The following is a 19,790-nucleotide window of genomic DNA, read 5'->3' on the forward strand; positions in this document are numbered from 1 at the left end:
CCTCCATCGCTGTCTGCCTCCATCGCTGTCTGCCTCCATCGCTGTCTGCCTCCATCGCTGTCTGTCTGTCTCCATCGCTGTCTGTCTGTCTCCATCGCTGTCTGTCTGTCTCCATCGCTGTCTGTCTGTCTGTCTCCATCGCTGTCTGTCTGTCTGTCTCCATCGCTGTCTGTCTGTCTGTCTCCATCGCTGTCTGTCTGTCTGTCTCCATCGCTGTCTGTCTGTCTGTCTCCATCGCTGTCTGTCTGTCTGTCTCCATCGCTGTCTGTCTGTCTGTCTCCATCGCTGTCTGTCTGTCTCCATCGCTGTCTGTCTCCATCGCTGTCTGTCTCCATCGCTGTCTGTCTCCATCGCTGTCTGTCTCCATCGCTGTCTGTCTCCATCGCTGTCTGTCTCCATCGCTGTCTGTCTCCATCGCTGTCTGTCTCCATCGCTGTCTGTCTCCATCGCTGTCTGTCTCCATCGCTGTCTGTCTCCATCGCTGTCTGTCTCCATCGCTGTCTGTCTCCATCGCTGTCTGTCTCCATCGCTGTCTGTCTCCATCGCTGTCTGTCTCCATCGCTGTCTGTCTCCATCGCTGTCTGTCTCCATCGCTGTCTGTCTCCATCGCTGTCTGTCTCCATCGCTGTCTGTCTCCATCGCTGTCTGTCTCCATCGCTGTCTGTCTCCATCGCTGTCTGTCTCCATCGCTGTCTGTCTCCATCGCTGTCTGTCTCCATCGCTGTCTGTCTCCATCGCTGTCTGTCTCCATCGCTGTCTGTCTCCATCGCTGTCTGTCTCCATCGCTGTCTGTCTCCATCGCTGTCTGTCTCCATCGCTGTCTGTCTCCATCGCTGTCTGTCTCCATCGCTGTCTGTCTCCATCGCTGTCTGTCTCCATCGCTGTCTGTCTCCATCGCTGTCTGTCTCCATCGCTGTCTGTCTCCATCGCTGTCTGTCTCCATCGCTGTCTGTCTCCATCGCTGTCTGTCTCCATCGCTGTCTGTCTCCATCGCTGTCTGTCTCCATCGCTGTCTGTCTCCATCGCTGTCTGTCTCCATCGCTGTCTGCCTCCATCGCTGTCTGCCTCCATCGCTGTCTGCCTCCATCGCTGTCTGCCTCCATCGCTGTCTGCCTCCATCGCTGTCTGTCTGTCTCCATCGCTGTCTGTCTGTCTCCATCGCTGTCTGTCTGTCTCCATCGCTGTCTGTCTGTCTCCATCGCTGTCTGTCTGTCTCCATCGCTGTCTGTCTGTCTCCATCGCTGTCTGTCTGTCTCCATCGCTGTCTGTCTGTCTCCATCGCTGTCTGTCTGTCTCCATCGCTGTCTGTCTGTCTCCATCGCTGTCTGTCTGTCTCCATCGCTGTCTGTCTGTCTCCATCGCTGTCTGTCTGTCTCCATCGCTGTCTGTCTGTCTCCATCGCTGTCTGTCTGTCTGTCTCCATCGCTGTCTGTCTGTCTGTCTCCATCGCTGTCTGTCGCTGTCTGTCTGTCTGTCTCCATCGCTGTCTGTCTGTCTGTCTCCATCGCTGTCTGTCTGTCTGTCTCCATCGCTGTCTGTCTGTCTGTCTCCATCGCTGTCTGTCTGTCTGTCTCCATCGCTGTCTGTCTGTCTCCATCGCTGTCTGTCTGTCTCCATCGCTGTCTGTCTGTCTCCATCGCTGTCTGTCTGTCTCCATCGCTGTCTGTCTGTCTGTCTCCATCGCTGTCTGTCTGTCTGTCTCCATCGCTGTCTGTCTGTCTCCATCGCTGTCTGTCTGTCTCCATCGCTGTCTGTCTGTCTCCATCGCTGTCTGTCTGTCTGTCTCCATCGCTGTCTGTCTGTCTGTCTCCATCGCTGTCTGTCTGTCTGTCTCCATCGCTGTCTGTCTGTCTGTCTCCATCGCTGTCTGTCTGTCTGTCTCCATCGCTGTCTGTCTGTCTCCATCGCTGTCTGTCTGTCTGTCTCCATCGCTGTCTGTCTGTCTGTCTCCATCGCTGTCTGTCTGTCTGTCTCCATCGCTGTCTGTCTGTCTGTCTCCATCGCTGTCTGTCTGTCTGTCTCCATCGCTGTCTGTCTGTCTGTCTCCATCGCTGTCTGTCTGTCTGTCTCCATCGCTGTCTGTCTGTCTGTCTCCATCGCTGTCTGTCTGTCTGTCTCCATCGCTGTCTGTCTGTCTGTCTCCATCGCTGTCTGTCTGTCTCCATCGCTGTCTGTCTGTCTGTCTCCATCGCTGTCTGTCTGTCTCCATCGCTGTCTGTCTGTCTGTCTCCATCGCTGTCTGTCTGTCTGTCTCCATCGCTGTCTGTCTGTCTGTCTCCATCGCTGTCTGTCTGTCTGTCTCCATCGCTGTCTGTCTGTCTGTCTCCATCGCTGTCTGTCTGTCTGTCTCCATCGCTGTCTGTCTGTCTGTCTCCATCGCTGTCTGTCTGTCTGTCTCCATCGCTGTCTGTCTGTCTGTCTGTCTCCATCGCTGTCTGTCTGTCTGTCTCCATCGCTGTCTGTCTGTCTGTCTCCATCGCTGTCTGTCTGTCTGTCTCCATCGCTGTCTGTCTGTCTCCATCGCTGTCTGTCTGTCTCCATCGCTGTCTGTCTGTCTCCATCGCTGTCTGTCTGTCTCCATCGCTGTCTGTCTGTCTCCATCGCTGTCTGTCTGTCTCCATCGCTGTCTGTCTGTCTCCATCGCTGTCTGTCTCCCTCTCTCTGTCTGTCTCCCTCTCTCTGCCTCCATCGCTGTCTGCCTCCATCGCTGTCTGCCTCCATCGCTGTCTGCCTCCATCGCTGTCTGCCTCCATCGCTGTCTGCCTCCATCGCTGTCTGCCTCCATCGCTGTCTGCCTCCATCGCTGTCTGCCTCCATCGCTGTCTGCCTCCATCGCTGTCTGCCTCCATCGCTGTCTGCCTCCATCGCTGTCTGCCTCCATCGCTGTCTGCCTCCATCGCTGTCTGCCTCCATCGCTGTCTGCCTCCATCGCTGTCTGCCTCCATCGCTGTCTGCCTCCATCGCTGTCTGCCTCCATCGCTGTCTGCCTCCATCGCTGTCTGCCTCCATCGCTGTCTGCCTCCATCGCTGTCTGCCTCCATCGCTGTCTGCCTCCATCGCTGTCTGCCTCCATCGCTGTCTGCCTCCATCGCTGCCTGTCTCCATCGCTGCCTGTCTCCATCGCTGCCTGTCTCCATCGCTGCCTGTCTCCATCGCTGCCTGTCTCCATCGCTGCCTGTCTCCATCGCTGCCTGTCTCCATCGCTGTCTGTCTCCATCGCTGTCTGTCTCCCTCTCTCCCTCTGTCTGTCTCCATCGCTGTCTGTCTCCCTCTCTCTGTCTGTCTCCATCGCTGTCTGTCTCCCTCTCTGTCTGTCTCCCTCTCTCTGTCTGTCTCCCTCTCTCTGTCTGTCTCCCTCTCTCTGTCTGTCTCCCTCTCTCTGTCTGTCTCCCTCTCTCTGTCTGTCTCCCTCTCTCTGTCTGTCTCCCTCTCTCTGTCTGTCTCCCTCTCTCTGTCTGTCTCCATCGCTGTCTGTCTCCCTCTCTCCCTCTGTCTGTCTCCCTCTGTCTGTCTCCCTCTGTCTCCCTCTCTCTGTCTGTCTCCATCGCTGTCTGTCTCCCTCTCTCTGTCTGTCTCCATCGCTGTCTGTCTCCCTATCGCTGTCTGCCTCCATCGCTGTCTGCCTCCATCGCTGTCTGCCTCCATCGCTGTCTGCCTCCATCGCTGTCTGCCTCCATCGCTGTCTGCCTCCATCGCTGTCTGCCTCCATCGCTGTCTGCCTCCATCGCTGTCTGCCTCCATCGCTGTCTGCCTCCATCGCTGTCTGCCTCCATCGCTGTCTGCCTCCATCGCTGTCTGCCTCCATCGCTGTCTGCCTCCATCGCTGTCTGCCTCCATCGCTGTCTGCCTCCATCGCTGTCTGCCTCCATCGCTGTCTGCCTCCATCGCTGTCTGCCTCCATCGCTGTCTGCCTCCATCGCTGTCTGCCTCCATCGCTGTCTGCCTCCATCGCTGTCTGTCTCCATCGCTGTCTGTCTCCATCGCTGTCTGTCTCCATCGCTGTCTGTCTCCATCGCTGTCTGTCTCCATCGCTGTCTGTCTCCCTCTCTCTGTCTCCCTCTCTCTGTCTGTCTCCATCGCTGTCTGTCTCCCTCTCTCCCTCTGTCTGTCTCCCTCTGTCTGTCTCCCTCTGTCTGTCTCCCTCTGTCTGTCTCCCTCTGTCTGTCTCCCTCTGTCTGTCTCCCTCTGTCTGTCTCCCTCTGTCTCCCTCTCTCTGTCTCCCTCTCTCTGTCTGTCTCCATCGCTGTCTGTCTCCCTCTCTCCATCTGTCTGTCTCCCTCGGTCTGTCTCCCTCTCTCCATCTGTCTGTCTCCCTCTCTCCATCTGTCTGTCTCCCTCTCTCCATCTGTCTGTCTCCCTCTCTCCATCTGTCTGTCTCCCTCTCTCCATCTGTCTGTCTCCCTCTCTCCATCTGTCTGTCTCCCTCTCTCCATCTGTCTGTCTCCCTCTCCATCTGTCTGTCTCCCTCTCTCCATCTGTCTGTCTCCCTCTCTCCATCTGTCTGTCTCCCTCTCTCCATCTGTCTGTCTCCCTCTCTCCATCTGTCTGTCTCCCTCTCTCCATCTGTCTGTCTCCCTCTCTCCATCTGTCTGTCTCCCTCTCTCCATCTGTCTGTCTCCCTCTCTCCATCTGTCTGTCTCCCTCTGTCTGTCTCCCTCTGTCTGTCTCCCTCTGTCTGTCTCCCTCTGTCTGTCTCCCTCTGTCTCCCTCTCTCTGTCTGTCTCCATCGCTGTCTGTCTCCCTCTCTCCCTCGGTCTGTCTCCCTCTGTCTGTCTCCCTCTCTCCCTCTGTCTGTCTCCCTCTCTCCCTCTGTCTGTCTCCCTCTCTCCCTCTGTCTGTCTCCCTCTCTCCATCTGTCTGTCTCCCTCTCTCCATCTGTCTGTCTCCCTCTCTCCATCTGTCTGTCTCCCTCTCTCCCGCTGTCTGTCTCCCTCTCTCCCGCTGTCTGTCTCCCTCTCTCCCGCTGTCTGTCTCCCTCTCTCCCGCTGTCTGTCTCCCTCTCTCCCTCTCTCTGTCTCCCTCTCTCCGTCTGTCTCCATCGCTGTCTGTCTCCCTCTCTCTGTCTGTCTCCATCGCTGTCTGTCTCCATCGCTGTCTGTCTCCCTCTCTCAGTCTGTCTCCATCGCTGTCTGTCTCCCTCTCTCAGTCTGTCTCCGTCGCTGTCTGTCCTCCGTCGCTGTCTGTCTCCGTCGCTGTCTGTCTCCGTCGCTGTCTGTCTCCGTCGCTGTCTGTCTCCGTCGCTGTCTGTCTCCGTCGCTGTCTGTCTCCGTCGCTGTCTGTCTCCGTCGCTGTCTGTCTCCGTCGCTGTCTGTCTCCGTCGCTGTCTGTCTCCGTCGCTGTCTGCCTCCGCCGCTGTCTGCCTCCGCCGCTGTCTGCCTCCGCCGCTGTCTGCCTCCGCCGCTGTCTGCCTCCGCCGCTGTCTGCCTCCGCCGCTGTCTGCCTCCGCCGCTGTCTGCCTCCGCCGCTGTCTGCCTCCGCCGCTGTCTGTCTCTGTCTCTATATGTCTCAGCTCCCCCAGCTCTCACTCCCTGCTGCCCTCCGTCACCTCACCCGGCTCTCACTCACTGCTGCCCTCCCACCTCACGGGGCTCTCACTCCCTGCTGCCCTCCCACCTCCTACACCCGGGCTCTCACTCCATGCTCTGCCCTCCCACCTCCCTCACCCGGGCTCTCACTCCATGCTCTGCCCTCCCACCTCCCTCACCCGGGCTCTCACTCCCTGCTCTGCCCTCCCACCTCACAGGGCTCTCACTCCCTGCTCTGCCCTCCCACCTCACCTGGCTCTCACTCCCTGCTCTGCCCTCCCATCTCACAGGGCTCTCACTTCCTGCTCTGCCCTCCCACCTCACAGGGCTCTCACTCCCTGCTCTACCCTCCCCACTCACCCGGCTCTCACTCCCTGCTGCCCTCCCACCTCCCTCCCCCGGGTTCTCACTCCCTGCTCTGCCCTCCCATCCCACAGGGCTCTCACACCCTGCTCTGCCCTCCCACCTCACAGGGCTCTCACTCCCTGCTCTACCCTCCCCCCTAACCCGGCTGTCACTCTCTGCCGCCGTCCGTCACCTCACCCGGCTCTCACTCCCTGCTGCCCTCCGTCTTCTCACCCGGCTCTCACTCCCTGCTGCCCTCCGTCACCTTACCCGGCTCTCATTCCCTGCTACCCTCCGTCACCTCACCCGGCTCTCACTCACTGCTGCCCTCCCACCTCACCGGGCTCTCACTCCCTGCTGCCCTCCCACACCCGGGCTCTCACTCCATGCTCTGCCCTCCCACCTCCCTCACCCGGGCTCTCGCTCCATGCTCTGCCCTCCCACCTCCCTTACCCGGGCTCTCACTCCCTGCTCTGCCCTCCCACCTCACAGGGCTCTCACTCCCTGCTCTGCCCTTCCACCTCACCTGGCTCTCACTCCCTGCTGCCCTCCCAACTCCCTCACCCAGGCTCTCACTCCCTGCTCTGCCCTCCCACCTCACAGGGCTCTCACTCCCTGCTGCCCTCCCACCTCCCTAACCCGGGCTCTCACTCCCTGCTGCCCTCCCACCTCACAGGGCTCTCACTCCCTGCTCTGCCCTTCCACCTCACCTGGCTCTCACTCCCTGCTGCCCTCCCAACTCCCTCACCCAGGCTCTCACTCCCTGCTCTGCCCTCCCACCTCACAGGGCTCTCACTCCCTGCTGCCCTCCCACCTCCCTAACCCGGGCTCTCACTCCCTGCTGCCCTCCCACCTCCCTCACCCGAGCTCTCACTCCCTGGTCTGCCCTCCCACCTCAAAGGGTTTTCATTCCTGCTCTGCCCTCCCACCTCACCTAGCTCTCACTCCCTGCTGCCTTCCCAACTCCCTCACCCAGGCTCTCACTCCCTGCTCTGCCCTCCCACCTCCCTCACAGGGCTCTCACTCCCTGCTGCCCTCCCACCTCCCTAACCCGGGCTCTCACTCCCTGCTGCCCCCCCACCTCCCAAACCCGGGCTCTCACTCCCTGCTGCCCTTCCACCTCCCTCATTCGGGCTCTCACTCCCTGCTCTGCCCTCCCACCTCACAGGGTTTTCATTCCCTGCTCTGCCCTCCTACCTCACCTGTCTCTCACTCCCTGCTGCCCTCCCACCTCCCTCACCCAGGCTCCCACTCCCTGCTCTGCCCTCCCACCTCCCTCACCCGGGCTCTCACTCCCTGCTCAGCCTCCCGGGCACCCCAGTACTTCACAGGTCTTTAAAAGACCATTTGTTTGTTAGTGAGGCTTTTTTCACCTCTTAGCGCCCCTGCAGCTCCAGTCTTGACTGTGGCTGGAATCGCCCGGCCCCCACAGAGCAGTCTCTCTGATTCCACACTGCTGCTACCAGAGGTGTTTGCTGAAGTTTAAAAAAAAGAACACAGGTGAGATGTCTCCAGCTCCGCGGGCCGCCACTGAAGGCTTGCCGGGCCGCTATTGCCCCGCGGGCCGTACTTTGAGTACCTGTGGCCTAGGTCAATGCTGTCACCTCATCTTGCTACTCACCCTGAAGATGCTGGGAAACATCGTCAAATTACTCCCAAACAACATCAGAAGCACGGTCACCCACATCACCAGGAGGCTGGACTATGGAATTTCTATGCCGGGACCAGACAAGTACAAAACATAAAATATGCAGCAGCCAGGCTCATCCTCAACCTCCCACTAAGGATCAACATTACACCACACCTCAGGGATCTCCACTGGCTCCTGATACACAAGTGTGTACAGTTCAAGCTTTTCATGCACACTTTCAAAACACTACAAGCATACCTGAAAAGCAACAACTCTTTTCACCATCCATCCAGGCACCTCAGCTTAGCTGGATTCCTGCTCGTTTTCATTTGACAAATACACTGGAAGCACACATTTCATGCATACAAAAGAACAGAACCACAAGTCTAGACCTCTTTTTCAATTAAAGTGTGGAAGGACCTCTCGCTTCAGATCAGAGCATCTCTCGTTGAACTCTGGAAGATTCTGAACACCTGTCTCTTTGATTAACCCCATGACCCCATCCGTTCGGGTCAGGTTCCCACACCTGCTCATCGCCAGGATACCCTTGCACGTGATTTTGCCATTAATAAATATACGTAACATAGCATATCATTATGTAACAGAACCTCTGGAACATCCTTCGAATCACAGAATGTTGATCATCTTTCAGTACTGGTGAAGGTGTTGAAAATGTTGGGTTTCAAAATTGATGTGGCCTTTAATTAGAGTCTTAAATTGCAGCAGACATGTCCACCTGCTTTCTCCGAATTAAGATCTTACAGAGGTTAATAACCTGCCTAACAAAGGTGAGACTAATTTCAATATGGGTTGAGTCAAGACTAGGCCAGGGTAACTCTACTTGTGCCTTCCTAAGGGCCTCTTGGTTGGCTGCATGCTTCTGCTCACTCAGTGGCAAAAGCTTGCAAATTTGACTAAGACACCCTGTGGCACTCTTTTCCTACAGATTTTCAATAGCTGTACAGGCCTCTTTCAAGGCAATGGACATTTTGCACTAATCCATTTATGATCACGTGCCCACCTCCCTGATCAAGCTTCGTTCCGATAGCTGTGACCATACTTGGAAATGTTCAAACCAGGCTCTTCTTTAGAGAAAGATTTATTGTGAGGTCCGGGCAGTGTAGCTTTACTCGTTATAGGAAGTGAACTGAGGGGACAGTTTCAGGGTGCTATGCACCTGCTATGCATTGGTTAGGCGCCCTAACAGCGGGCCTCGTCAAGCAGTGATTATCTGGAGAAGTAACTTTGTCAGAGGACAGAAATCTACTGGGGAAGGCAAGACAGAAATCTACTAAAAGAGGTACTGTGCACAGAGGTTCTGGGGGATTCTCTGTCTTTGCGGCCCAGTATATTTTTGATTTTTCTGACTTAAACTCTCCAAAAGATGTCACTCACGACTGAGGAACTCATTTTGGCTTAAGTGTTTTCTTTGCAGTTTGAACTTGGCAGTTAGAATTTGGACAACTATTTGTTTGCTATAGCTTTGAAGGTTTGGATAGGTTTGGATATGCGAATTGCAATTTGTGTAGGCGGATAATGAAGAGACTTTTCTCCATCTGCTTTACTTGGAGTATAACTGGGTCGCTCCCAGTTCTTTGGTATTTTGCGCTTAAGTTTATTTGAACATTGCAATTTTCAAAAACCGAGGGTCTTGTAAATTTACGAGTGTATCGATAGAGATAGCCCCCTTGAAGTTTGGAAGCTAGATTAGTGGGCTATAAGATGCCTGATCTTAGCATATTTGGAGTTTTGTGTTGGCCAACTTTGTATACGTTTGGATTTGCCGGCTTCCCCTAAAGGGAATATCTAAATAGGTTTAGATATACAAACATATTTCTTCCTTGGTGACTTTGTATCCCCAGGGAATTAAAATATGACATAATGCAAAACAAGGATCCAATTTTACATCCAAAACGATTTTTTTTGGTGTTCTGCCACCTAAAGCTAGTGTATTAAGTGTATTTTTGGTTTCCTGCACATACAGTGGTCTGTTGAGCTGTTTATGCAGTCTTTTTGAACACTATTGAGAAGTGTTTCTTGTAAATATGGTTACAGCTACAATGGTTGGGTTTTGAGTACAGTCTGGGCTGTCCTGTTTCAGTCCTATGTATTGACCTGTGGGTTTCATGTGTGTTTAAATGTGGTTTTTGCCGTTACTGTAACTTCTGTTGTAAATAGCGTTGGCGCAAATTTATGAAACGAAATGCCTTGCTTCCTGAATGTTTTTAACACTTTCTGTTTCTGTTTGAAATAAGCTCAATATGTGTATTGTGAGTTTCTTGATGTTTTTCAGTTTGTTGAGTGAAATGTTGGATTAATTAATATTAGGTGGAACTTACATGAACATGCAGCAGTTTACCATGCGACATGCTAAAATCGCTATATGTTGCTATTTAATTTATACATTAAGCAAAACGCATATGTGCAAAATGTTAAAGGCTTAAATTAGATAAGTTAATTGGAACTAGGAATATGAAGGGCCTCAAAAATAATTGTGCCTTTGGTAGCAAAACGAATTTGTAGCGTTTCTTAAAGGCAAACACTTCAGCTAAAGTACATTTTTCCTTGCCAGATTTAAATGCATCTTTTTGCACGTGCATTTTTAAAACTTAAAATGTCTGTTTTCAGTAAAACTAAAAGCGTGCTCAGGTTTCAGCATTTCTTTCAGGTTTTAAGCCTTTCCTGCCTTAAGGCAGCAGATGTTGTTTTTCGAGGGCCATAAATTGCATTGGAACGTTTATTTAGCACAGTTGGATCTTTTTAATTTTAGATTAGTGTTTTAGAGGGTTACAAAATAAGGTTCATCACTTTGTGTATCACTGGAAGACATCCAAATGCGTTTTTCTTCTCTTTAAGCAATTTTTAAAAGTATATTTTTGGTTCTTATGCTAAATACTGATGGCCTTTTAAAAAGTGGCGCAGAAATGTGACGCAGGAAAATGTCATGTTTAAAGTTAAGCTTTTGTGCTTCGGCGCATAAATGAATTCATCTAAAATGATAGGCAAGGGATGCAACTTACCTTTATATGTGGAATTCTCATAAAAAGATAATTGGTTTCTTTGAAAGAAAAATTATTTATTATGGAAAAATTATCTGAAAAAACATAAGTGCTTTTTAATATCGTTTTTTGATATTTATAAAGTTAAGTACTCATGCTATGACCCCCTAGCATTAAAATTTGATTTAAGTTATGTGTTACTGAATAATTAGGTAATTTGCATGTTGGTTTTCGCTTGGCGCAGGCGTAAAACATTTTTTTCTCTAGGATTTACATGAGAGATGCCCAATGTTCAACCTCTGTAATGTGTAAAGGACATTCTGGGGATGATTAATATGTAAAGCAATCATAGGATATTACATTTTAAGTTCCCTAAATTCCAAAGTCGAAAATGGGTAAATTAGACTATTTAAAGAGGCATTCTTGCCATTAGAGTAACTTTTACAGTGTCTTAGGCTTTAGTAAATACATACATTTAGGTATCAAACAAGTTTGCCAGTTATTCTTATTTGGGGTTGCTATGCTGCCTCAGAGATGCCAATGTGACTGGTGCACGGGTTTTGTTTAATATCAGGATTGAAGGTTCTAGCTTTGGCAGGGCCTATTCGGACATTCATGTTTAGGATTGCTAAAATTAGTATCATTGCAGAGGGTGGTAACAGGCAGTTGTTTTTAAGATGGTATGTTGAGTTGTTGTGCTCAGCAAATTCTTCACAGTGAATGTTTTAATAATCTAAGCATAAATGAATTTTAGCCACTAAAAGAAGTCATTTATAAACATGTGTTTTTCAATAGGGTTGATTATAGGAGGGTTAAAAAGAGTTGGACAGTTTTTGCCTTTGTCAGCTCGAGAGACGAATAGGAGGGTGGTCAAGGAACGCACAGAGTATGTCAGGCAGAGGTTGACCTGAAGGTCAGTGAGGTGGGGGTTTAGGAGTAAGTGAAACCAGATGTTCTGCTGAGGGCCTTTCGGACGTCAGGGCATTCTGGCGCAGGGGACGTAGAGTGTCTGTGAATGTGTTTTACTTTTGGAAAGTTGGAATTAGTATGTTTTCGGAAGATGGTTAATTACAGTTGGTATTTGTGTATGTTATGTGCAGTCAGCAGTATGTTGAAAAGAGATGGGTTTTTATTATGACTTCTTTGCAAGGAAATGTTTGTGTTTTTTTTTCATGATTTAGCATTTTCCCCTTTATGAACCGTTCCTGCTGGTGTGTGTCAGAAGCGACACTGTAAGTTTTATTTGACAGTTCAATCTCCAGTGCTGGTGATCTCCTGTCAAAAGGGTGGGAGTAAGTGAAAGTGTAATTTTTGAGACTAAATGAAAGTATAATTTTGGTGCAATTTTGATTTTGATTCTAAACCGGACAAATTAAGCAGGCCTGCATTTCTGGGTTTTGGGCTGCATGAATACACGCGTCACTGCTTCTTTACATGTGCTATTGTAATTTGTCCATGCCTTTTTGTGCTTGCTATACTGCATGTATATTTGATGGCTTGGTATATGTTGGTTGTGTTTTATGTTGCTGCTTAAGAAATTATTACAAGTTTGCCTGTATTGTAAGGAGGCATGTATGACGATATGTATCACTTTTACAATAATTAGGTAACATTTGTGTTGATACTAAATTTCACAGACATGATGTTTGCATGCTGTGGACACGAATAGACAACACCTCACCAGTGTATGTCAAAATTTGGCCATAATAGTTTTGGAGTAAAATAAAAGAGATATACAGGAGTCATGATACTACCCTCTCCCTCATGGACCAGGTAGTTCTAGATTTATGTATCCTTGATTGGACCTAAGGATGAAATTATAGATTTGTGGCTCTTGTTAAAGGTGACCTAAACTTTTCATTTTTTCCCTGCAGAAGGAACTGGACCATTAACTGACATTACTGTATATGGTGTAAGGGCCAGTGGTAGAGTCCAAATTTCTGCACTATTTGTGACTTTTGTGTCCATGCTTTTGGTATTATATCACAAACTTGACTATCACCCAAGTAATTTTTGTTCTTCCTATAGATTTTTCTTTTGTTGCTTCTCCCCTGACCGATGTCGCATCATGCTTAGTTATTGGGGATTTTAGTTGTGTCCTATTTCCCTTTTCCATATTCCTTTCACCAGTCAGCCCATTTATTATTATGGGTGTATTGTTTATGCGCACACTTTTAGACTAGAGTGATGTATCAGGGATCCCCCATGTTATGTAAAATGTTTTTTCAGACTGATTGTCGGGGTAGTGACAGGCTGGTTAACTGACCCAATGTTATAATAAGACACGTTTTCCATCTCAATAGGAGATATCTTAAGTTTACCTTTTGAACACGACGAATTTTCAATGTCTATTTTAATTCCTCAGTTCTCTTTTATTCCTGCTGCTTTAATTTGTGGTGGGATCAGATGTGTTCTAATCATGCAAATAGCGGGACTCTCCAGTTCTGGTCTTGTTGTCTGCACGTTTGATCATTAGCCTTTGCATTGCATAGTGCACTTAATGCACAATTTTTAAAGGGATTTTTCTTCATGTCCTTGATAATCTGTATTATGTCATTTCTCTATTTGAGATGTTCTAGATAAGGAATTTAGGAACACTTAGGCTTAATATTTGAGGAAAATATGTATTTGCACCATTAGACAATGCCACCATATGTGAAGACATCCATTTAGATAGAATTTTCGCGTAGTTATTTACCCTTAAGATGATGAAGGATATGCTCTCACACGGAAACAACCACAACCAAGATGGCCGCCTGGTAGGAGCTCCCGTGAAGAGCTCCCAGTGCTGGGGATCCCATACCGGGCTTTATCCCTGATAGCACCCACCAGCCCGTCTGAACGAAAAGCAGAAAAGTAACTGGAGCAAAAGTAACTGGAACAACATGTAACTGGATTGCCCGAGTAACTGGATTGCCCGAGTAACTGGATTGCCCGAGTGCCCGAGTGGTCCGTTGACCCGACTCTCGGAGGTTGGAGCCAGAAGCTGCGGGAGCCTGCTGAGCCGCCACTGGACACAAGCCCTCGCGCACCCTCATCGCGACGCGGGAGCCTGCTGAGCCTCATCGCGACCGCTTGCCCGGATCGCCCACTGACCAGAGGAAGGTGGCGGGACCCTGAGGAACCGGGAGCCTGCTGAGCCTCATCGCGTCCGTTTGCCCGTATTGCCCACTGACCTGAGGAAGGTGGCGGGACCCTGAGGAACCGGGAGCCTGCTGAGCCGGCACTCTTCACCGGTGTCTGACGCCTGCGGAGCCCTGCAACCTGCCATTGGAGCCGTGGCTCCAGACATCGCGGCGCAGTTGAAGCTCCGGGGAGCCTGCTGAGCCGGCACTGCGGATTGTCCCGCCCTCGATCCGCACCACGGCAGAGGTCACACAGCGGCATCAGGGGCTGAGTTTGCCCCCCCCCCCGCCCGCCCGCGGCAGCTGTGACCAGCGGGGAACAACTGAAGTGCAGATCCGCCGGCTACACAGCAGTGAGCAACGGCGGCCTCGGTGGGCGGAGAGAGCTCGCCCCGCCAGAGATAGAAATAGCGGCAGAGTCGAGGGCTGCGGTGACCGGCCCACAGCCTGAAGCAGCGGGAGCCTGCTGAGTCGCTACTGGCACCGCTGCTCAGAGGAGTGAGAAACAGGAGGCAGGCGGGAGAGAGAATGGTGAGGAATGAGAATGGCAAGTGTGAAGAGTGAGCATTGCGAGGAGTGAGAATCAGGAGGCTGACGGGACCGGAAGGAACTGGGAGGGTCGCCGGATTAGTGGAGGCTGGAGGTGACAGGGACATCTATGGGCTGAGAGTGGCCCCCATCCAGACTTGTTCACGCTCTGATTAAGGACTACAAATGCAAAACGTTGTTGACAAACCTAACAGGCTCATGGTGCAGACTGCACATAAGGTATTTATTTCACCCCACCCGCCTGCTCACTTTCTCTAAGCTATCTCCTTTGTTCAAAATGGCTGGGGCCATAAAGCTGTAGTAATAAATCCCCCTCCTGCCTCCGATGTCCACGAGGCTCCCAGCTCAACTCCCCCACACAAGACTGCCAGAAGTAGAGATAAGCCTCCTTCCCAGCATGCTATGAACAGGGCTTGCTCTATTGGAAAGTGAAACTGTCCTTCCTGTGCTCAAAGTAATAGCAGCAGACAGAGGACTAACTCCCATAACGGTTCGGCCATCTTAGACTGTCTAGCCTGGGCGACCATCATGGACTAATCACTCCTCAGGAATGAGTGTCTGCCTGTCTATAGTGGTATTACACGTCACTATACTATACTTTATGCCCTTCTGCAGTGGTATCACATGTTCTATACTTTATGTTATTACACTATATGTCTATAGTTGTATTTTACTACGCTAGTCATTCCTCAGGACTGAGTGGCTACAGCTGTATTTTATTTTCGCTAGTCATTCCTAAGGACCGAGTGTCTACCCTTCTACAGTGATACTATATGTTATTATACTTCATGTTACTATAATATATGTTTACAGTAGTATTTTATTCACAGGGGCTTTATATTCCAAGCTGGATCTTGCACATATCACTCTGTCCTCACCTGTAATGCACCGATGTTACCTCATTTATATACAACATAGGTTTACACGTCAGACGAAGATAGGGTGTCTACCTTGTACTGTGGTATTATATGTCTCTATTCCTAATTGTATCCTGCACATTCCACTTTTTCTTTACCAGTATGCGCCGATTGCTACCTCATATTTTGGCTGCTCACTAGGGGCACTTTTGGTCTCGTATAATTGGGTTGCAACTGTATTTTTGTCTACTGACTCATGCACCTCATTTGTTATTGACTACTCACTATGACTACTATGTGACACTATATAACTACTCAGTATTCTGGCTACGGACTATTTCACCTCATTTATACTGCACATCCCACTTTTTCATCACCCTATGCACCAAATGCTACCCCATATATTGGGGCTGCTCACTAGTGACACTTCAGGTCTCATATAAATTTTGGTTGTAATTGTATTTGGCTACTGACTCATATACCTCATCTATCTTTGACTACTCACTATTGTTACATAGCATATAACTTCTGGGGCACCTTCTCTTGCCACTGATTCAGGCACCTCATTTATTTAGAAACACCCATTGTTGACTATTCACTATTGTCACCTTTGATTTTAGGTATCTTACTATATACACTGGTATTTAAGTCTAGTTTATCATCAGTATTATATCGAAATTCTATGCCGTACTTGTTTGTAACCTACTGCGATTTCAATGTATTGCACTGATTAATTGCACATATTGACCTGGTACACTTATGTAACCTGCTCCCATTTCAAGTCTCATTCCTTTCTGCACCAATTACTACCTCATATACTCTGGCTGCTCATCAATGCCACTGTTGTTACATTCAATTGGGTATTAGGGTATGTGCTTGTATTCTGCCCCAGTTTATCATTAGTGTATACCCTACATCTGGGCAATACGCACCCACAACAGATCTTAGATCTTATCCCTGTCTGCAGTGACTACTACCGCATACACTTTGGCTGCCCGCAAGTGTCACTTTCATTTCATGCAACCGGTGATTACTGAGCACCCTCCCACCCCCCTACCGACTCCGTCACCCCAACATGGAGCTCATCAGCAAGCACACATACAGAATCAACTACCCACCCGCACTCACCAAAAAAGCCGCTAAACGCTTTAAACACAACTTACTGAGGTCCCACCCTGAAATACCCTTTGCAGACACCTACCACTCACCGGTCAATGGTGCCGTAAACATTGATATCATCTTCCACACCGCACGCAGAGCTCAATGGAGAAAAACGTTCCTCTCTTTACTCACCGTATCCAATTCCAGGAAATCCGCTCATGGACAAACACTCTCCATAACACCATCCCAACTCTTCCCAGGCAGAACCTCCATCACTATCTATAACAACGGGATCGTCCTAATCCAATCCACAGACAGGAACCTGGATCTACTAGATAACCTGTTTCACACTTTCTTACAGCACCTCTCCAATGCGCGGACCCAACTGAGTATGACCACCCTGGACCTCACGGTCCCCAACCACAACGATTCCAACACAGCTCAGTCCCTAAACGACACGCACCTTTCCCCCACCACCGGCACCGTCGTTATCCACCCACCTACTGTAACGACTTCCCACTCCTCAATCACAGACTTAGATCTCTCCCCGACATACACCAGCCGCACCCCCTCCCGTCCCACCAACACCCTGACCTCCACTCATTCCACTCCCATTCCGCTCTCCCTGGTCATCACAGCCCCCAGCAACAACGCCTCTAGCATACCTCAGCCCCAAAAGGACTCACACCTCTCCTATAGCACTAGCACCTTAGTCATACACACACCTATGGTGGATACCTCACCCCCCCCAATCACAGACATAGATCTGTCACCCATATACACCAACCGTACCCCCTCCCCCCCTTCACCAGCCCACATTCCCAGTCTTTCCATCCATAACACCACAGCTCCCACTCACAATCCGCCTAACCGAGTTCAGCACCAGACTGACACGCCAACAGACAATCCCCACCCTTTACCCCCCCACTCTCAGCCCCCTCTTCTACACATTAACTAGCCACACTGAGCACGCCCCTATCACTGCAACTCCGCAAAAGAGAACCACCTACATCCACACTCACCCCCCCATTCTCACCCCCTACTACCCTACATGCGCCCCCACCACTAATGACATACGCCCATCCTCCACCATGCACTCTCCACCCACCACCAATACCCTCCTCCATAATATGCCATCCTCCCCCAACACTCCAATACCCACCACCAACACAAATCCCACACGAGACTACGTTATGACCTCCCTCCTCCAGCTCAAAGAAGACATCCACATCATCAAACAACTACTCTGCTCGCATTCCAGTCACTCCTCACCCACCACCCTCCTCAAGCTCAAGCAAGACATCCACATCATCAAACAATTACTCTCCACACAACCCAGACAGCCCTCACCCGCCTTCACCAGCACCACCTTGCCTAACAGGACCTCCACTTGGGCGACTGACTCTCACATTCAAGGCGCCCCGCCCTGGACCTCAATCCCTGTTCGCAATCGGGAAAACCGCCCCCATCGCACCTGCAACACACTATCGGACCTCGATACAATCTTCCTCCTCCGCTCCTACGGCCCAGCTCCCCTTAACAACATACCCGCCACCATCCGCACCATTCCAACGATTCATCCAAATCCCCTTAGACCCCCCACGCAAAACAACAGAATCTCTATCCTTAGTAACCTGAGAAAAGTCCCCCTCTCTCTCGAAGCCCCTTCCACCCACGACACACCCCGTCTCAAATGCACCCTCCTCAACTGCAGATCGGCCTCTAGACATTCCTCTGCAATCGCTGATCTCATCTTATCACTGGACATTGACCTCATCGTCATGACTGAAACCTGGCTAAAGGAATCTTCTACACCCATATTGGACATACTGGTTCCCCCCAACTACCACATCACCAGATTAGACAGGGTTGATCAAAAAGGTGGGGGAATCGCTTGTATACACAGAAGTAACCTCTCTGTCACGAAAGTAATTTCTCCCTCCCTACCCTCCCCAACCTCCTATGAATACATGTGCCTTGATATTAGCAGTGCAGGCAAACCGATTTGTTCTCTCCACGGCATCTACCACCCACCTGGGGACAACTTCACTTTCTCGCAACAAATTATGGATTTGATCACAACCAATTCAGGGCGACAACTCACACAAATATACCTTGGTGACTTCAACCTTCACTGGAACGATCAGAATGACGCGGTGGTAAACAGTCTTAAAAACTTCCTCGACGCCCTTGACCTCACCCAAATATGTAACAGCCCGACCCACGAGAAAGGCTCTACCATCGACCTTATCATCTCCAAAGAAGACTCTATCCAACTCGAATCTATCAAACCCTGTGACTGGTCAGATCATCACATTGTCACGTTCTTCATCAATGAAAAAGTCAAAGCTAACCCGGCTCAATCCGTCAAGCCCATAGTCTGGAAAAGAGACCTGAAAAAACTCAAACCAAACTCTCTACCCCCCAACAGCTGCAATATATTACTTCCTCCCACTGGCATGACGGATGTCCAATCCTTGACGGATCACTATCTCAACGCTATGACCGCCTTAGTTAATAAAGCTGCACCACTGCAGCTAAAAAGAGCATCCACAAAAATATCCAATCCCTGGTACAACGGGAGTCTCAATGATGATAGACGGGCCATGAGAATGGCAGAGCGCACCTGGAGATCTGCTCCCTCTGCACTGCACTTAAAAACGCTGAAGAAAAAGAGAAATGCCTACTTCAGGAAAATAAAACGCTCAAAATCAGACTTCTTCAGCTGTCAGCTCGACCATGCCAAAAATAGGCCGAGAAAGCTGTTTGAGCTAATCAGAACACAATCCAAGGAACAACCCCAACCACTCAGTACTCTGGGCGATGCACCCTCCTGTGAAGACTTCGCTTCCTTCTTTACCCAAAAAACAGACAACATAAAGAATGATCTCCTCATTGACGCAAGTCTCTACCCCAAACCCCTCTGCACAGCACCGACTGAACCAAAAAACAATGCTACGTGGTCATCTTTTGCCACCTACTCGGAAGAAGAAATTGGTAGACTGCTCAGTACGGTGAAACCAGCCAACCACCCCACGGACCCCCTTCCTGCCAACGCTGTCAAAGACCTTACCCCGTCGCTCCTCCCACTTTGGACTAAAATTATCAACAGCTCACTTCAACAAGGGACCATCCCCGACTCCCTGAAAGTGGGACAAGTCACACCTCTACTAAAGAAACCTACTGCCGACCCCTCTGATCTAAATAATTACCGTCCCATTACCAACATTCCGACTCTTGCCAAATTGCTCGAAAAATGCGCACAAACTCAATTGGCTAGGCACATTAATCAGTTTAAGCTACTCAACACTCATCAATCAGGCTTCAGAGTGGACCACAGTACAGAAACTGCTATGATACACATAATTGACGACGCCCTTCAAATCCTAGATCAAAACGATACCTGCCTCCTGATCCTTCTTGATCTCTCCTCTGCATTTGACACCGTCAAACATGAGAACTTACTTGACCTATTAAACTCAAGAATGGGTATATCTGGAACTGTGCTCAAGTGGTTCACGTCCTTTCTACACAACAGAACGCAGAAATTCAAGAGTAACAATTTGATGTCTTCTCCAATACCGGTTACGCTAGGCGTCCCACAAGGATCCTCCCTATCCCCAACTTTGTTTAACCTAGTTATGGAACCTCTCACCACC

At 50.1% G+C, this 19,790-nt stretch overlaps 1 protein-coding gene across 1 annotated transcript in view; it reads right to left on the reverse strand.

Moving 5' to 3' along the window:
* POFUT2 (protein O-fucosyltransferase 2) overlaps window positions 1–19,790 on the reverse strand; it is a 186,212-nt gene that overhangs the window by 157,308 nt on the left and 9,114 nt on the right. The window lies entirely within an intron of this gene.

This window comes from Lissotriton helveticus, chromosome 3_1 (assembly GCF_964261635.1).
Source record: "Lissotriton helveticus chromosome 3_1, aLisHel1.1, whole genome shotgun sequence".
Taxonomy (NCBI): Eukaryota; Metazoa; Chordata; class Amphibia; order Caudata; family Salamandridae; genus Lissotriton; species Lissotriton helveticus.